Below are 17,926 nucleotides of genomic sequence, written 5' to 3' on the forward strand. Positions count from 1 at the left end.
GGACAGGCTACACTTGGGACAGGAAGGAGGGAGGGCCAGGGTGTGGACGGGCTACACTTGGGACAGGAAGGAGGGGAGGGCCAGGGTGTGGACAGGCTACTTGGGACAGGAAGGAGGGGAGGGCCAGGGTGTGGACGGGCTACACTTGGGACAGGAAGGAGGGGAGGCCAGGGTGTGGACGGCTACACTTGGGACAGGAAGGAGGGGAGGCCAGGGTGGACGGGCTACACTTGGGACAGGAAGGAGGGAGGGCCAGGGTGGACAGGCTACACTTGGGACAGGAAGGAGGGAGGCCAGGGTGTGGACAGGCTGTACTTGGGACAGGAAGGAGGGAGGGCCAGGGTGTGGATGTGCACTTGGGACAGGAAGGAGGGAGGCCAGGGTGTGGACGGCTGTACTTGGGACAGGAAGGAGGGGAGGCCAGGTGTGGATGGGATGTACTTGGGACAGGAAGGACGGGAGGCCAGGGTGTGGGCTTTACTTGGGACAGGAAGGAGGGGAGGGCCAGGGTGTGGATGGGATGTACTTGGGACATGAAGGAGGGGAGGGCCAGGGTGTGGACGGGCTTAACTTGGGACAGGAAGGAGGGGAGGGCCAGGGTGTGGACGGCTACACTTGGGACAGGAAGGAGGGGAGGCCCAGGGTGTGGACGGGCTACTTGGGACAGGAAGGAGGGGAGGCCAGGTGTGGACGGGCTGTACTTGGGACAGGAAGGAGGGGAGGGCCAGGGTGTGGACGGGCTGTACTTGGGACAGGAAGGACCCAGCAAACATGGTTATGCCGGGCCTGCATCTTGCCCATAGCTGGGCACGATAACAGAAAACCTTATTCCCGATAACCGATAACTGATAATGAAAAACCTTAACGGCGATAACCGATATTCGTTAACTAGAGACACAAATATAGGCGATAACCGATAACCGATACCCGATATAAATCCACAATTCCGATACTAGCTAGCGATAAGTCCGATAGGCGAAAACGATACTATATTGATATTTCAGATAGAACATTGATGAATTCAAATTTTCATTATCTGTATTTTAGGAAACTTACAGAACCTTAAAACCACACGTTGACACGTACATATGGACGGTAGTACTAGAAATGCCTGAACCGGTGTTGTGTTATTTGGCGTCCCCACCGTCAAAAATTGTTTACAAACACTTGTCTCTCATGAACGGTGCATGCTCAGACCAGCAAGCGTAGACCTGTACAGTCTCACAAAGCTTTTAAACCGTAATAAAGAGTTGCTGGAAGGCTGAATCAGACATAAGGGGAGGCGGTGGCTGAGTCGTCAGAGTAACGGCTCCGTGTTCAGGAGGACGCGAGTTCAATCCCTGCCCGGTGCCACCAAGCTGGGATTTTTCAGCCGCTGCCGAGTGGCTTAAAACTACCCACATACTGTCCAGAAGACCACCTATCAACCTGGACTCTAGATTCTGGGATCAAAGATGAGCTCTGGGAGGGCAGCATGAGCCAATGCAAGATGGCGCCACTATAAACACTCGCCTGCGCCAGAACGGGTTGGGCCGACCATCAGGACCCACCGGAAGGAAGCCTTGGACCAACCATCAGGATCCACCAGGAAGAAGCCTACCGGCGCAATAGGCCGCAATGTAAAAATATATATATATATATATATATATATATATATATATATATATATATATATATATATATATATATATATATATATATATATATACATTAAAACCCCGTTTATCCGAAAGCGGATTATCCGAAAAACCGGATTATCCGAAATTGATCTGGATAATGCAATTAAAAATTTTTTTTTTCTATACTAAAACTTTATAAAACATCAAAAATAAATAAAAGTAACTACATATGTACTATATTAACACATTTAAAATTGATAAGAACAGTTAAAATGAATATGCTTTCTAATACGTATTGCCGAAATAGCTTGTAACGAATAGATCAATGTATTAGACAAAAAACATTAAACAAACTATCAACAACACCACGTCCGCACCTTCGCCCCGGCAAGGACGTAGGTGCGGCGAACGAACAAACTACTGCACGACTACTCTCACACCGTACTCTCAAGACAACGACACAAACACGACTCCCCTCTCCACTCCATGCCACATTCCCCTTCCAACATACGAGTTGCGCGATAATATGAGTCATCATACTGTGTCTCCACCTGCACGATGCATCAAGGTCACACTTGCAAGCTTGCACAACCATTCACAATCACACTCTGCAACATTCACAATTCAGATCTGCAACGCTCACAAGTATCAACATACACTGGTCCAGACAAGGAGACACACAGACAAACATACAATAAAACATTTACATCACATGTTTTAAGCGTACTACTTTGTTTAGCGTAGCGTGTGTTTGTTTGGTTTCATTGTTTACATCGTCAGTAGGCGGCAGCGACAGCATCCTCATCCATCCTGGCTAATGGTCCGTCCATACTAGCTACATGTGTTCTAATGAGAAAATAAGAACCAAGGTGCAAGATCAAAGTGATATTCATCCAAACGAGAAAGCAAGACACAATGCCGACGATCAAACTGGCGGCGATCAAAATGGCGGCCATAAATCCGATTATCCGAAAATCAGCTTATCCGAAAGAGCTTCCCCCTTCCATTTCGGATAATCGGGTTTTACTCTATATATATATATATATATATATATATATATATATATATATATATATATATATATATATATATATATATATATATATATATTACCACTACCACCGTCCTCGCTGTTACTAGAACGGCACTCTGTACGAGTTGTATTTATATGTACAGAGTGTACGTCATTCTAGAAACAGCGAGGATGGTGGTACTGTATGTTTGATTCAGCTTTCCAGCAACTCTTAATGGGTTAAAAAAACATTGTGAGACTGTACAGGTCTAAACTTAATGGTCTGAGCATGCGCAGTTCACGAGATCTCGACCAGTGTTTGTAAACAAAAGCGCCAGCTTTTGACGATGGGACACCAAATAACACAACACCGGGTGCCTTCAATACCATGGCATGGTCACAAACGAATATGGAATATCAAATTTGAGGCAGTGAATAATCATTTTTGGGGCAAAGTTAAATGATTTTTCTCTATGATATATTGATTTTTGAGTAGCATAAAAAAATAACCTAGTGTTTTAATTTTCATGATCTAAGTATGAAACCTCATCACCGAAGATATTTCATACCCCGAAGTTTTTTCATACAACACCGGGCCACGCATGCGCAGTAGGGAGGAGACAACGTTTTTTTCTGAGAGGCGGAAAAAAAGTAGCGATTATCGCTAGTTTGGTTACAAAAGTAACGAAGATACCGATATATATTTAAATAAGTAGCGGATGGTCGATAATCCAATTTTGTTATCAGCGATAAAGTATCGCGATAACTTATCGCGATAACGCCCAGCTATGATCTTGCCAGTGCTGGCAAGTCATCATAAACCAAATCGGTTTTGAATCGGTAAGCCATCACGTAGTAATGGGCCCAACAGCGGGCCATTTACTTGCCGATATATGTTTGCACCCCGGGCCTGAATCGGTTACGCTGCGGGCCAGAAACAGATCTATATTGCCATTCCGTAACCATACTGCAGCCAATACTGGGCCTATGCAGCCTTCTATTAATACCAATGCCGGCCCAATTCTGAGCTGGTTGCAGGCCAACATGGACCAACTGTTTCCATTACCACCCCGCTTTGCAGCTGTGATTTTCCTTTTGCCTTCTCAAAGCTTCATCTCATTGACTGTGTATGTCATCAGAAGAAGACCTTATGAAGTAACAGACGCTGTTCCTCCATAACGTTGTTTTCTAATGACATACACAGTCAATGACATGAAGCTTCAAGAAGGCAAAAGGAAAATCACAGCTCCAAAGCGGGGTGGTATTGAGAACAGTTAAAATCACAATGAAATCCAGACAACAAATAACTGCAAACACAACACTGAAATGGGATTATCAAATCATATTATGCCAGTATTCTGGATTTTCAAGTGTTAGGGTTCTAACAGATGCTATAATTTGTCATCCATTTTCTTTGGATCATTTTAGATCTTTGATAATACAATAGTATCTTATTAAATAATGAGGCCAAAAAATGATCTATGTTGCATAGTAACTTTGACCACATTCAATAATGGTGGTTATATGACTGGACACATATTGCAAGCATCCATGAAAAATAAATGAATGCAAATTATAACATCCATGAACCCAAAGATTGTCAGACCTAAGGATCGACATGAAAAAATGCAACTCAAATACAAAAATGTAATTTTGCTGCTTCATATCAAGCACTCAACCTTTCAACTTTGCTTGACATGGTGCTGTTTGACCTTGATATGTCTTACACTGGCAAGATTTAAGATTGGCAAAGTGTGAGCTAATTTACTGCTAGAATGTGTCATATAAGTGCTATAAATAAGACGATAATCATTATATGATGCAAAATATATTCTTTCCATAAGAAATCAAAAGCAAATCACAGCATCATGGTGAGATACATCTCTCCCTCTATACTATACAACAGACAAATCACAGCATCATGGTGAGATACATCTCAACCACTATAATATAAAACAGACAAATCACAGCATCATGGTGAGATACATCTCTCCCTCTATACTATACAACAGACAAATCACAGCATCATGGTGAGATACATCTCTCCCTCTATACTATACAACAGACAAATCACAGCATCATGGTGAGATACATCTCTCCCTCTATACTATACAACAGACAAATCACAGCATCATGGTGAGATACATCTCTCCCTCTACGTATACACACACACACACACACACACACACACACACACACACACACAGGATATGGAGAAGATTGATAGAGAAGACCTAGTGATGAAGGACGTTAAGTGGTAGAAGAGGGCATAGCAAGAAACTGAAAAAGACGACATTCAGAAAAGACAAAGAAACACACAGTTTTCCACATAGAAGTATAACAGCTTGAAATGAACTTCATGAGATTGTGTGTGCAAAAACAATACATGAATTTAAGACAAAGTTGGATAGAAAAAGATATAGACGGGATGACAGCATGAGGCTAAGTATGGCTCTTTTCCTTACAACTAGGTAAACACACACACACACACACACACACATGGGAATCTCGCCCTAAATTCCGCATCCTTTTTATAGCGTAATTGATGCACTGTACTCCTGAAAAAAATATCTCCCTCAACTCATGCAGGAAAACATTATTTTTGATACTTTTCCTCAACTATTTCTTCATTTTGCCAAGAAAAATTGTCATTATCTGTGAAAAATTAATAAAACAGGAAACAGAATGAACCTAATGTCCTGTATTCTTTTCATAGCTCAAGGGACCATATTGGCTCTCTGGCGGTGACTCAGAGACAAGTACTGTTTGGACTTAACTCGGATCCTCTTTTCTATTTCGGGAAAAAATAATACTGGCTGTCGTTTGGAGCCAAATGTCCAAACGTGGTACCTGCTGGTAGAAAAAAATGTATTTACCCTTTGCTGGTAAGGTTTTAAGGTTTGCATCTGTGTGTGGTGTGTGTGACCACTGAGGGGCGAATGTGCCGGGGGCCGCAGTCTCCTGAGCGGCCCAAACAGACAAAATACTAGCTTGGAGGTTTTGTATTTTTTTGCCCAGGGCTTTATTTTGCTCTCCAGCAGCTTAAGAATGATTTAACTTGCTGTTAAACAATTGTTAGTAGCTATTTTGATATGGTATGGACCTAAGACATTGACTGACTGTTTCAATAGATGTCCTGGGGCAGGTGCGGCCAAATTGGGGGTGTGTCTGGCGTGTTATCCCTCCTTCAGTTTGTGGTGATGGGTTAGGCACTTGCTTCTTCAGTGTTAATTATGTAGTACTATCTCTTCGTCTTTGGAGGGAGTAGAGTTGCAGAGTCTTGAGCCTGTCCCAGTAACTCAGATTTTTGATTGAGTTCAGCTTCCTTGTGAAGACCCTTTGTGTCTGTTCCAGTCGCTTGATATTGTACATTTTGTGTGGGGACCACAGATGGCACAGGTATTCCATTTTCGACAACACCAGGGACTTACAGAGCGGGAGGAGGTGTTCGGGTTCCCTCGTCTTGAAGGTGCAGAGTATCCATCCTGTCATCCTGCTGGCCGTCCTTGTGATGTCAATGTGCTCAGTGGGTGAAAAGTCATTACTAACTAGTACCCCCAGGTCATGTACGGAGCTCTTCTCTGCAATTTCTTGACCTTTCACCTGGTACTGTGATCTTGAGGTGGCCATTTTCCCCATATCTTATTAATTCAACTTTATTTTTGTTCAAAGACATGTTGTTGTCCTAACCTAACCTAACCCAGCCCTAAAATTTCTGTGGCCTGCCATGACTGACAGCCGCTGCCCACTGCTGGTGGAGGAAGGGGGAGGGACATTGCGTCGCCTTCTTTACACATACGTATTTTAAGACAACCCATAACAAATACATCATTTTCTGTTGGTATCCAAGGCGGTGGCTGAGTGGTTAGCGTGCCGGTCCAGTATTCACTGCGTCGTGGATGATTTGGGTTTGAATCCGCCGCTACCACCTGGGATTTTTCAGTCACCGAGTGGCCCAAGACCACCCACATGCTGTCCTGAAGACCACCCATCAACGTGGACTCTAAAGGAACTGTCAAAGGGAAATCAAGAATGAGCTTCCGGGCGCAGCATGAGCCAAGAATAGACGGCGCCAGTATAAACACTTGCCTGCACCACGTCGGGCTTGGGCCAACCACCACTCTTCCTATGGCTATTTATTACCCACAAAAAATGGAAATGTGTACATTTCAGGATAAATAAAAGTACGATGAAAGAGAAGGTTTTTGCCTTAGGCCAGTATTTATGTTATGACTACAGTACCCTCTCCAGTTTCGTGCTCGCTTCGTTCCGAAGGTGTAGCGCTAAACTCGAGGGTCGTGAAACTCAAGGTATTGAAAACACTGAAAAAGCGCTTATTTGTTCCGACCCGTGGAGTTTTTTTTATTTTTTTATGTGGCTTATGGCGCCGGTAAACTATCCATCTGAGCCTAATGGTCGGCCCCGAGCCTGTCATGGCGCAGGCAACTGTTTATAGTGGTGCCATTATAATTGGGTCATGCTGCCCCTTGGAGCTCACTTTTTTTCCTCCTTTACTCCCTTGTTATCTCAAAATACGTACCTTGGAAAAAGAAAGGAAACAGAAAGAGAGAACGGGTCATTTTAAAGCCACAGATGAAGCCTTACGATTGGCTGAGCTCTGAAAACACGCTTGTGATTCGCTGGGAGTCCAATGACGTCATCGCTGGCGCTCACCCAATCAGCGGCCTCACTGCCTTATAAACCTGTAGGCCGTAGACCGTAGGGTTGCGCTATGCCACCACCGCCTACAATTAGCTCGAATTAGGCGTTTTATGGCGAGCCCTTTTTAGGGTCCACCGTACCACAGCCACGACTCGTGAAAGCCTAAAAAAGGGTCTGCCCACGTTCTCGGGTTAAGGAGGGCGCCCGGGGGGGTCCCTCCTGGGCACACAGTATGTCCTATGGCTTTGAAATTTTAGTATGTTGTTTGTTGGTGTAAGTGTATGACATTCTGTGAATTTTGTGAAATTTGGGTGAATGTGTAGAGGAGACTCAAACAAAGCATAAAATCTTATTTTTGTTTCACAGACTTTAGTTTTTAGTTAATTACTTGAAAAGTATACCATAGAAACTTTGTGTATAGATCTACATTTATCATTTTGTAATTTTTTTCATTTTTTGTTCTGGCTTAAAAAAATTGAAATTCATTTTCACTAATAATTTTCTCCACTTTTTCTCCCGTTTTCTTTTTACATTTAAAAAAAATGTACAAAATGAGAAAAATTGCCGTTTAGTTGTAGATTATATTGATACCTTACAAAAGACTGTCAGACGTTTTGTCGATTTTGTGAAATTTTTTTTGTGTAAAAAACAAATTTTCAAGATTTTGGCTCCTTAAGATTTTTTTTTCCATTTCATGTGTCTTGCCATTTGTATTCATTTGATTGTCATGAAATGTTCACATATGATTGTTTATACCTTGTTCACTTACTGGGCCGCCAGTGTGCTGAGCAGATGTTTCACTTGTTGCATATTGGTACCTCTGTGGCCCGAATAGCACTTTCTATAAACTTTTACAAACATGAGTATATAAACAATTTGTGGGTAAATTTGTATTTATTATGACTGCAGATGTGTTGCAATGGTACCAGGTAATAAGTTCAAAATGATAAGGTAATAAATATATAGCTATGTAAAGGCATCCAAAATACATTTAAAGTTTGGTGACATTTTGCTTCCAAATATAAGCATTTCATTATGTAACAGTAATCAACTGTAGAGGCAAATGCCCCTCATATCAAACAACGTAAAAAAAAAAAAAATCCTAATAAATGAAAATCTTGCTTTCATAACAGAAAAAATAATGCTCCAGATCAGTACTTACTAGTACTTGGAATATTAGATTATCCCAATGGTTGATTTATTATAGTGTATTTTACTGAACTGTAGAGGGAAATACCACTCCGCAAATAACGTAAAAAAAAAAAATTCCTGATAAATTAAAATTTTGCTCATAACAGAGAAAAAATGTTCCCCATCCTGCTCTTCATCTGTTTCTAACTCGTCACTTTCCTCGGAGAGCTCATCATCTGGGTCATCTGAACTGACAAAAACCTGAATCATCTGAATCACCAGATGAGGTATCCGGAGCCTCCTAAAGGCTTAGTTCGTAGTTTTGGGTAAAACATTAGTGCGTAGTTTTGAGAACATCAGAATGTAAGATATTGTATCGACACAAAGCTAACTATAATAATCGATGACGTCACCAAATAGCAGAACAAACGTTTACTGCGTTCTGTGTGACGTTAAATTTGTTGTTAAATGCGCCAACTACTGCCTGGTAGCTTGGTGCAACAGTATTATCAGATTTACGTAAAAATGCTTATTAGTCGCGATTTGGTATATATTTGTACCGTGGATTTTTTATAAAATGATGAGATATGCACCCTCTCATCATGATACATAACTCCTCTCTGCAAAAGTCCAACGGACTGGCGTGGTGGGCGCCGTGAAGGTTCCGCGGAGCAGGCAAGAGCGCTGAGTTGCCAAACGCGATTAATGTGTTAACAGGCCTTAAAACTATCAAGCTTGCAGCTTTGGTCGCTGGATATTGTCCATTTACGTGTAGTTCTGACTGAGTATTGTTACAAATATCGCTTCAGATTTATTTAGGTTAGTTCAAAAGACATATTTATCAATGAATATATTATTGCATTAGCTTATTATCAGTACATGCACTATTTGCCTGACCCGGTGGCCTGTGGCTTGCCTTCGGTGCACCCACCACCGCCCTGATCCCTCCCACCAACTTCAGTTTCCTTACCAGTCTTTTTTTTTCTTCTTTTTTCAGCACATGACTTTGTGTCCCAATGTCCACCACTGGTGTTAGTGTTGAAGTGAGGCATCGAGACAGTTGCTGTGGTCAGTACTTGTTCCGTCCCTGCTGCCGCTGACTTCAGGACTCCTTGGTGCATCCCTCGCCTTGCCTGCTCAATTGGTCACTGAGTGTGGCTTTGAAGCAACCTTGCCGCCTTCTCCAGCATCTCTGAGGTTCCTCAAGGCCAGCCAACTCCTCACATCCAGAGTAGTGTTGCAGTGGAGGCTGCAAGGCGGGACAGCAGCTGGAGTGGCTGGGATCAGCAGGAGCAGACTGCTACTGGTGTGAGGTTCAGGAGTGATAAAAAACACCACCAACACAACCACCAACAACAACAACAACTGCTGGCCTCTTCATCCACAAAGGGGGAAGTTTGAATTTCAGAAGTGTGAGAAGATCTGAGAATGAGAGCAAGTTTACTGACCAAAGCCAAGAGTGTGAGAAAAGACATGCAGGGAAGGATGACCTCAACAAATACACCCACACACTCTGGTGTAAGACCTCATGAAAGTCGGGAGTGTGGCAAAAGGTTTAGTAATAGGAGTAACCCCAAACATTACACCCTTACACACACTGGTGCAAGAAACCATGAGTGTGAAGTTTGTGGGAAATGTTTCAATCAGAAGGGTCACCTCAACACACACACCCTTACACACACCAGTGCAAGAAATCATGAGTGTGAAGTTTGTGGGAAATGTTTCAATCATAAGGGTCACCTCAACACACACACCCTTACACACACTGGTGCAAGAAACCATGAGTGTGAAGTTTGTGGGAAATGTTTCAATCAGAAGGGTCACCTCAACACACACACCCTTACACACACCAGTGCAAGAAATCATGAGTGTGAAGTTTGTGGGAAATGTTTCAATCATAAGGTCACCTCAACACACACACCCTTACACACACTGGTGCAAGAAACCATGAGTGTGAAGTTTGTGGGAAATGTTTCAATCAGAAGGGTCACCTCAACACACACACCCTTACACACACTGGTGCAAAAAATCATGAGTGTGAAGTTTGTGGGAAATGTTTCAGTCAGAAGGATACCCTCAAATTACACACTCTTACACACACTGGTGAAAGAAATCATGAGTGTGAAGTTTGTGGAAAATGTTTCAGTCAGAAGGGTACCCTCAAATTACACACTCTTACACACACTGGTGAAAGAAATCATGAGTGTGAAGTTTGTGGGAAATGTTTCAGTCAGAAGGGTACCCTCAAATTACACACTCTTACACACGCTGGTGAAAGAAATCATGAGTGTGAAGTTTGTGGAAAATGTTTCAGTCAGAAGGGTAACCTCAAATTACACACTCTTACACACACTAGTGAAAGAAATCATGAGTGTGAAGTTTGTGGGAAATGTTTCAGTCTGAAGGGTAACCTCAAGAAACACACCCTTACACACACTGGTGAAAGAAATCATGAGTGTGAAGTTTGTGGGAAATGTTTCAGTCAGAAGGGTACCCTCAAATTACACACTCTTACACACACTGGTGAAAGAAATCAAGAGTGTGAAATCTGTGGAAAATGTTTCACTGAGAAGGGTACCCTCAAGAAACACACCCTTACACACACTGGTGAAAAAAATTATAAGTGTGAAGTTTGTGGAAAATGTTTCAGTCAGAAGGGTAACCTCAAATTACACACTCTTACACACACTGGTGAAAGAAATCATGAGTGTGAAGTTTGTGGGAAATGTTTCAGTCGGAAGGGTACCCTCAAATTACACCTTGTTACACACACTGATGCAAGAAGTCATGAGTGTGAAGTTTGTGGGAAAAGGTTCAAACTGAAGAGTATATTGGACATGCACGTCTTCAGACACTCTGGTCATAAAGGGTTCAAGTGCGATGTTTGTGGGAAACGTTTCATGACTAAGGGTGAGATTGTCAGGCACATGAAGGTCCACTTCTCCTGAGGTGCTGTGCTGATTCAGTTCTGCTGTGTGTGTGAGTGCAAGTGTTTGTTGTGGTGGTGTTACAGGGCTGTGTGTAGCACAGAGAACAGAAAATATTCATCTGTTGGAACAAATGGTGACTGTGACGGCATGATCTGTTATTCACTTTCCACCCCAGGCTTCATGTGGTTGGTGGGTCCTGTGAAAGGTCTGATCTTTTTGGTGACTGCTGGGCTGGCTGTTGTGGCCTGGGCTTATTGGTCAAGTGTGTGTGTGTTAATAGTAATAATATAGTGTATTTGGTCTTACCAGCCGCTAAGCTAAAAATGTACACATTATAAACACATTGTAAAGAACAGTAGGTAGGGGTTCAGGGATCTAACACATCAGTGGGAGGTTGGAATGATAGTGGTTGGAGGTGTGAGTGCAGTGTGGTGGTGCCGGGGGAGGACATCCTCTTCCAGATGGTGGCAAGGTGTTAGTCCCAAGGTGTGACATTCATGTAGGTGTGAAAGAGGGGTGACGATATGATTGAGCACATGCTACTTGAGTGATGTATGTATATAAGAGAGAAAAGGGGATTATGGTAACAGTTGTGACTGAATGGAATAGGATGTTGGAGAGGGATGTAAAAGGTTAAATGCATGCAATATTATTTCAGCTGAGGTCATTTTCAAAGCAGACAATTGTTGTCATTCAGTAGATCATGTCATTCTTAATCATCAGAAATCATTTTCAAGACTCAATTCTGACCTGTCACATTGCGTAGATCTTGTCATTCTTAGTCAGTTGAGGTCATCTTGAAGCCAACAATTCTTGTTTCATAGTTCAATTCTTGTCATTTTCCCTCTTTTTGTTCCTCAGATATATTTTTCAAATTAATATCATTTATTTCCATTTATTTCATTTTGAGAGCAGGCATTAAGGCCAGGTTATGTTAGGTTACCTTATATTTAGTTTAATTAGGTCAGATGAGGTTAGGTTACATTTAATTTGATTAGGGTAGTTAGTTTTAATTGTGCTCAATGAATGTGTAATATGCTTCAGTTATATAATGTGTACTCGCCATTGCCAATGGAGCTTGGGAATAATAACACATGACTTAGTCATTCACTTTTTTTATTGGATTAACCTGCAGTTTGAGTATTACAGCTTGATGTAGCACGTAACAGCTGATACAGCACAACAAATAAGTAATTACTGAGAAATCATCTATGGAAGAGAAATGGCTACTAACTCTGCCCTGTGCACAGGGGGTGATAAGTGGTGCCACAAAGAGATGCTCAGGGCTGAGAAATGTAAATCAAGTAGTGGTGCATTACAGGTGCCCAGTTTGTGAAAGACGGGACAGGAAACGGAGGAAATAGGTAACTGGAACTGTGTGGCAAAGCAGAAGGGAGGAAAGGACCTGCAGAAGCCACTGCCTCAACAGACTATTGGAAATGGTTTGACTATAGTAAGTCTGCTGGTCAACAGAAAAATATTCTTAATGTCGTGCCTGGCATGGGCACTCCTTAATAATGTTGGTTAATTATACCTCAAAGTAGAATTAATTGTTAATCACTTAAACCAGAGAGTAAAATTAATAGTTCATTTACCAAGTCTAATAAGGCACCGTTATCGCACACAGGATTATCATCTGCCAAATAATATGGGTAGCGTGACTTTAACAATATTACTTAAGGTAAATATATTTGTTTAGAGATTCTGATGATGAACTAAGGGTCAAGGGACAGGATTCAGCCATACAAGACTAAATTGTCGCTCATAACACTTAGAACTTAGTCTAATTATAAACTAACATGTAAACACAAGAAACAAGTAGCACCAACACACGAAGAAAACCTATTGTTATGCCGGACGTGTTACTTGGGTTCCGTGTCGCCGTCAGGAGACTCCGTGGGAGGGAGATATGGAAACACCTTGCACAGCTTCTGTAGTTTAATATTCTTCCTTAGTTGTACAATTCACTCTTGACTCTTCACTGACCACTAGCTTACTATGACTGGGACTAACTCCTCTCGCCCTCTTCTCCTATATATACCGAACAGTACAGTCTAGAACGTTACAGTATATATTAGATTATACAAGAACATGTAGCAAAAATATGTGCGAGTTGGCAACACTTCCCGCCTGGCGCCTGGCCGCGGGGCGCGGGCGGGGCCTTGCTCCCCGCCCCTCTACTCGCTCCTCCCGGAGCCTTCCGGAGTCCCATAGACCCCGGGGGAAGCTTCCAGCACAACACTATCAAGTGTTCCCACTAACATGTGGTAAAAAACCTGCTCACTCAGTCTAACGTCACTCATCAACTTAATTAAGCCTTGACTACAACTACCGAGTGTTTGCGCTCCACCGTGGTTACCCCTGATAATGACACACACACCATTTGTCCTTTACCCTCTTTCCTCCTCCCGCACACAACCCCCAGGGCATGCTGGCTTGGGTCCCGACAGCAGTCAGCCAGCATACCATCAGGCAGACTTCAACACCTCTGTCTGGGGCGATACCTCGTATAGGAGTCCTTAAATATAATGTTGTGCTGGAAGCCTCCCCCGGCGACCATAGGCCTCTAGAAGGCTCCCGGAGGAACGAGCAAAGGGGCGGGGAGCAAGGCGAGCCGTCCGCGCCCCACGGGGCGCGGCCAGGCGCCAGGCGGGAAGTGTTGCCAACTCGCATATATTTTTGCTACATGTTCTTGTATGATCTGAAATATACTGTAATATTCTAGACTGTACTGTTCTGGATATATATAGGAGAAGAGGGCGAGAGAGGGTCAGTCCCAGTCATAGTAAGCTAGTGGTAAGTGAAGAGTCCGAGTGAAGTGTACTACTAAAGAAGAATATTAAACTACAGAAGCTGTGCAAAGTGTTTACATATCTCCCTCCCACGGAGTCTCCTGACGGCGACACGGAACCCAAGTAACACGTCCGGCATAACACTGGTGTCAGGAGTGTAGGCATTTGTTTTTCGCCATGGAGACTCGTTCCCAAGCTGCCCAGAAGGACGACATGTTGACTGAACTTTTGGAAGCCTTGAGACTACAGGGGGAGAAACAAGAAAGAGCACTCCAAGAACTCAAAGAACAACAAGAAAGAGCACAGCAACAACAAGAAGGAACACTCCAAGAACTCAAAGAACAACAAGAAAGAGCACAGCAACAACAAGAAAGAGCACAGCAACAACAAGAAGGAACACTCCAAGAACTCAAAGAACAGCTAGAAGATCGCTTCACAGGATTACAGCTACAGCTTAAAGCAGTACAAGATGGAAGTGAGTCAGTGCGAAGAGAAATGACTGATGTAACCACGAACTTGGGACAACGCCTGATAGAAGTGGAGAAAGAACACACAAATCTTCAACAAGAGATGGAGGTGGTACGGGAGACGACACACAAAGAAATATTAGAAGTAAGTGACAGAGTGAAGGCCCTTGAAGACTGCTTGGCTGGAAACGGACAGCCAGTGCCTGCAGGGGCTAGTTGTACCCAAGATGCTTCTCCTACGCAAGTCCGGGGTAGTTTGAGCCCTGTTTCGCCTGAGTTTATCCCCGCAAGAAGTTCCGCCAGCCCCATGGGTCTGCTGGGTTCGCCTGTTAGAAAGAAGCCTCAGGAGTTTGATGGCAAGGTCTCCTGGGAGGCTTACCGCGCTCAGTTTGAGCTGTTGGCAGCTCGGAACGGATGGGATGACCAAGAGTGCGCGGTACAGCTGGCCACTAGCCTGAAAGGGGCGGCGCTGGAGGTCCTTGCTCAGCTCGACAATGCGACAAAGGGCAGCTACAGCGGGCTGGCACAGGCGCTGGAGCATACCCAGGTGCCACCCCTGACCTGCTGACGGTTTTGCTGCGTGATCAATTCATCGATGCCCTGGACAGCCCTCAGCTGAAGATACAAGTGAACCAAGCTAAGCCAACATCAATGCAGGAAGCTCTAGCACGTGCCATGGAGTTTGAGTCCTTTGTTAGGTCTAGCTTGTCAAGCTTCAGGGACAACTCGACTTCTGGCTTTAGGGCACGAAAGGGCGCTGTCAGCGACACAGACAGGTTCCAAGGAAAGTGCTGGTACTGCGAGAAGGTTGGGCACAAGGAGAACGAATGCTTTAAGAGGAAGAAGGAATATGAAGGTGCCGCTAAGAAGAAGCCCAGGGAAGGACCCAAGTGCTGGACCTGTGGAGAAAAGGGGCACTGGAAGAATGAGTGTCGGAAAAAATGTGCCCCCAACGAGGGACCACCACTCGGGAAACTAAGAAGGACTGGTTCACGGGGGCAACGACCAGTCTGTCCTGTACATGCCCCGAAGATATCAGTGTGCAGGAGAACCACCATGACAAGCTGCCAAGTGGAGGGCAAGGTTGACGGAGTGTTGTGGCCTGTGGTCGTCGACACAGGCTCGGAACGCACATTGGTGCGGCCTGACGTGGTGAGTCATCGTCGGCTTCCTAAGACGCCGCATCGACTGTGCGGAGTCACAGGACACTACGCAGAGCTCAGAGGCCCAGTGGACGTGAAGTTTGAGCTCGGAGGAAAGGAAGAGTTCCTCTCTGTGTACGTGGCCGACATGGATGACCCCTGCATCCTAGGTATGGATTATCTTGTCTCCCACAGGTGCGAGCTGGACTTCCGCGCTAAGCAGCTGACTGTAAGAGGAAGGAGGTGCCACTGACGACTGTGAACAAGGAAGACCTGCCAGTGACGGTCAAGCGCACCACCATTATTCCTCCGAGGTCGGAGATGCTGTTACCCTGTCAAATTACTGTGGCCCCCCCGGCTAGCCTGTGTGTGGTAGAGTGGAAGTCGATGCCCGGTAGAAAACGGGGTGATTGTAGGCAGTACTTTGGTAGACCCTGCTGCAGCGGAAGTGCCTGTCGTCGTGGCCAATGTCTCCTTCAGCCCAAAGAAAATAAAACAAGGGACCATGGTGGGGTTGTGCCAAGAGATCGACCAGAAACCAAGAACCTGTGTCTGCAGGAGAACCCTGACGAAGCCCCAGGAGGAGCTGCCTGACTACCTGTGCGACCTGTTTGACAGGAGCTCCAAGTGTCTAGAGGAACCCCAAGTGGAACAGCTCAGGGAGCTTCTCGTGAGAAATGCAGATGTGTTTTCCACAGGAGACCTGGACTTGGGGTGTACGGACCTGGTAGAGCACCACATCGACACAGGTAGCCACCGCCCAGTGAAGCAAGCTCCTCGAAGGATGGCACCAGCCCGTCGCAAGGAGATGGATGAGGTAATGGATGATCTCCGGCAACAAGGGTTAATCGAGCGGTCCAGCAGCCCGTGGGCGTCTGCTGTAGTGCTCGTCAGGAAAAGGACGGTTCCCTCAGGTGCTGCGTGGACTACCGAGCCCTAAACGATCTCACCATCAAGGATTCATACCCACCCCACGGATCGACGACACGCTCGACGCCTTGGTGGGCTCCAAGTGGTTTTCAACACTGAATATGAAGTCTGGGTATCACCAAGTCAAAATGGCGGAACAGGACAAAGAAAACAGCCTTCTCCTACGGTCAAGGCCTGTGGCAGTTTAAGGTCATGCCCTTTGGCCTGTGCAACGCGCCGGCCACGTTTGAGCGGCTGATGGAGAGGGTGCTGGAGGGACTTCACTGGAAGACGGCACTCATCTACCTCGACGACGTGATTGTCTTTGGCCAGACCTTCGAGCAGGAGATGGAAAGGCTATCAGAGGTTTTCGCCCGGTTTAGAGTTGCACACCTTAAGCTCAGCCCGAAGAAATGCTGTCTGTTCCAAAAGGAGGTCCAATACTTGGGACACATCGTGAGCGAGTCTGGAGTACGCACTGATCCTGAGAAGGTGGCTGCGGTAAGGGACTGGCCGACACCCACCAACGTGAAGGAGCTGCGGAGCTTCCTCGGGTTGTGCTCATACTACCGCAGGTTTGTGAAAGGCTTCGCTACGATTGCTGCACCACTGCACCTCCTGACGAAGAAGGGGCGCAAGTTTGAGTGGACAGCGGAAACTCAGGTTGCCTTTGAGAAGCTCAAGGAGGCCCTCATCAGCTCGCCTGTACTCACCTACCCGCCTTTTATACTGGATTGTGATGCCAGTGATGAGGGGATTGGTGGAGTGCTATCTCAGGCATGTGCCGACATGGAACGGGTTGTGGCCTACTTCAGCAAGAAGCTCACCCCAGCCGAGAAAAACTATTGCGTGACCCGGAAAGAACTCCTGGCAGTAGTCAAGAGCCTTGACTTTTTCCATGCTTACCTGTACGGTGCAACTTTCACCATCCGCACGGATCACGCTGCATTGCGGTGGCTGAAGTCACTGAAAAACCCTGAGGGCCAGCTTGCTCGCTGGATAGGTAAACTAGAGCAGCATCACTACACTATTGTGCACCGATCTGGACTAACACACGGTAACGCGGACAGCTTGAGCCGGCGCCCATGCCTACCGGAGTGTCAACATTGCCTCCAGAGGGAAAGCGTCCAGAATATGTGCCGCCGCACTACAGTGGAACAGACAGCGGAGGTGCCATGGGAAGACTTGGGAAAACTGCAGTGGGAGGACCGAGATCTGAGACCAATTATGGAGTGGCTGAGTCAGTCGTCAACGCGACCTGG

The 17,926-nt window shown here is 45.1% G+C and overlaps 2 protein-coding genes across 5 annotated transcripts in view; both read left to right on the top strand.

Annotated features, from left to right (window-relative positions):
• Positions 1–17,926, top strand: part of LOC126991180 (zinc finger protein 182-like) — a 123,381-nt gene that overhangs the window by 83,697 nt on the left and 21,758 nt on the right. The window contains exon 2 of the transcript XR_007745228.1: positions 11,827–12,327. The gene's annotated coding sequence lies outside the window, so the exon portion shown is untranslated. The remainder of the gene's footprint in view (positions 1–11,826; positions 12,328–17,926) is intronic.
• Positions 1–17,926, top strand: part of LOC126991179 (uncharacterized) — a 135,043-nt gene that overhangs the window by 33,687 nt on the left and 83,430 nt on the right. For 2 of the 4 annotated variants that reach the window (XM_050849947.1, XM_050849946.1), the window contains exon 2: positions 9,422–10,326. The exons of the other annotated variants lie outside the window; for them this stretch is intronic. The gene's annotated coding sequence lies outside the window, so the exon portion shown is untranslated. The remainder of the gene's footprint in view (positions 1–9,421; positions 10,327–17,926) is intronic. 4 annotated transcript variants of the gene reach the window in all.

Source organism: Eriocheir sinensis, unplaced genomic scaffold, assembly GCF_024679095.1.
Source record: "Eriocheir sinensis breed Jianghai 21 unplaced genomic scaffold, ASM2467909v1 Scaffold25, whole genome shotgun sequence".
Lineage (NCBI taxonomy): Eukaryota > Metazoa > Arthropoda > Malacostraca > Decapoda > Varunidae > Eriocheir > Eriocheir sinensis.